This window comes from Argentina silus, assembly GCF_951799395.1.
Source record: "Argentina silus genome assembly, chromosome: 4".
NCBI lineage: Eukaryota > Metazoa > Chordata > Actinopteri > Argentiniformes > Argentinidae > Argentina > Argentina silus.
In genome coordinates, this window is record NC_139658.1 from 9,667,242 (window position 1) to 9,669,610 (window position 2,369).

Here is a 2,369-nt window from a genome sequence, read left to right on the forward strand (position 1 = left end):
ATCATGAAATTCCAAACATGCTAATTAAGCGTTTATTGACTTTCATTGACTGTCAGTTAGCAGTTAGTAACCGTGCTTGTCTATAGACTCCTTTCAGTGTAAAGAACCAGATATGTGATTTGTTTTCATTTGGATGAACGCTCCCTTTAAAGTGTCTGCTACAGCATCTGCAAAGCCAAATAGATTACTTCAGATTGACCTTTGTATTAAACACAGCATTTCAGCTGAAGCAAGCCCAATTGTATTGTTTTTGCAAAGCCAAACAGATTACTTTAGATTGACCTTTGCATTCAACACAGTATTTCAGCTGAAGTAAGCCTAATTACTGTATCATTTTTAGTAATACTTTTTCACAATTCATTAATTATTTTCTTGTGAGGAAATGCAGGGTCGGCTTCTCATGATGTGACTTTAAATAAGAAAAGAACCATGGTGAAAATCAATCATCCACTGAGCAAGCTGCGGACAGGGCAACACTGGGCCTTTTGTCCTGGCATTTGCAGCAAGATGTTTGCTCACACATGAATGAGCATGTGTTGTACAATCAGAGTGATTGTATCTTTCACACACTGTGATGGATCATGAGCTTTCGAAACAAATACTTGATGAGAGCTTGATGAAAGAGCAAAAGACTGTACCAAATCTTAGAAGTTATGTTCTAATCTACTGCATTGTCTCTTACTGTAAAAGGGCATTGTATTTCAACTTGTTTAATGATTGATTGATAAACTGAATCAATTAAAAACATATACAGTGCCCTGTGTTAGTAATGGGACAATGAAGCATTTATTCTTCTTTTGGCTCTATACTCCAAAATTACTATGAGGTTAAAGCTTTTATTTGAGGGTAATTGTGTACATATTGGTTTCACCATTTAGAAATGACAACACTTTTTATACATAGTCCCCCTATTTCAGGGCACCAAAAGTAATGGGACAATTGGCTTGACAGGTGTTTCTGGCACGTCAGGTGTGTTCCATCATATCATATGTGCAGGCATAAGAGAGCTGTTAATGTCTAGTATTGATTCTAGGCTTTGCATTTGCCTTTGGAGTCTGCTGTTAGTGTCTGTCAACATGAAGAGTAAAGAGGTGTCAATGAAAGTCAAGGATGCTCAAGGATTAGGCTCAACAATCTGAAAAGAAAAGAAAAATAACCAAAATCTTAGGCTTCCCAAAATCAACAGTTTGGAACATCATTAAAAATTCAAAAAGCACTGGTGAGCTCAGCAACCGCTGGTAGGCCAAGGAAGACTTCTACAGTGGATGACAGAAGAATTCTCACCTCATGCTAATTAAGAAAATAAGGCTGGCAGAGCATCACCAGAGAAGATACCAAGTATCTGGTGGGATCAATGGGTCGCAGACATCAGGCAGTTATTGCATGCAAAGGATTCTCGACCAAATTCTTGCCTGAATTGATTTCATTTGTTGTGTGGGTATATTTAACTCCAGCATACAAAATGGTGTTTTTACCTTCATGCATAGTCCACACACATAGACTGCAACTATACATTCTGTGTAGACATACTGTACATAGGGCTTTTAACGGCGCGAAAACTAGTCTTAGCGCAAATGCAAGCGCTGTCGAGGGCATCTGATATATTGACGCTATTTTTAAGGCCAGATTTTTCAGCGCATATGATGGCACTTGACCTGCTTATTGTCATGAACACGCTTCTTACCGCTACTCCACCCACGTGAGGGCAGGCGAGACGGTGCTACACCACAGTGATATTTTCATCTGTTACTGACAACACAAATGGCCAATATGCCTGTATATGCCTCCGTTTTGCGAAAAATGAAAATATAGCCCATAGAGTCGTACGCCTACATTCAGTATACATTCGGCTTAATGTACATGTTACCAGATGATGCCTCTATATGATTTTATATAAAAATAAGTCAGATGTCATCGCTGACTGAGTCTTTTTTCAAGGCACTTAAAATGACTTCTAATTCAAGAAATGTCCCATTTATCCTGGTCTGGACCCCATTCTTCTGAATTCCAAGCTGGAGAGATTTCCATTAGAGGTGATTAGTGCCAGCTGTGCCAGCTGTTACATCATTGCATGTCAAAACCGAAGCAGGACACTTGGCTGCTAATGTGCAGTAGAATCAGTCCAGAGCCATGGATAGAAATGAACCCATTTTAACTTCATATTCAATCACAGGTTTGGAGCCAAGTCTCCCAGTTGGCCTTCTCTCTCAGTGGATCGCTTGCCTCCCAGAGAGATAAGATAAGTTACAGAAACAACATAGAGGAGATGCTAAGCACCCACAGCCTACCTTCTATGGGTCTGAACAGTATGTTCTAGTCTCTCTGCTGACCATCAAACACCAAACTGTACCTGGATTTCATCCTGGAAA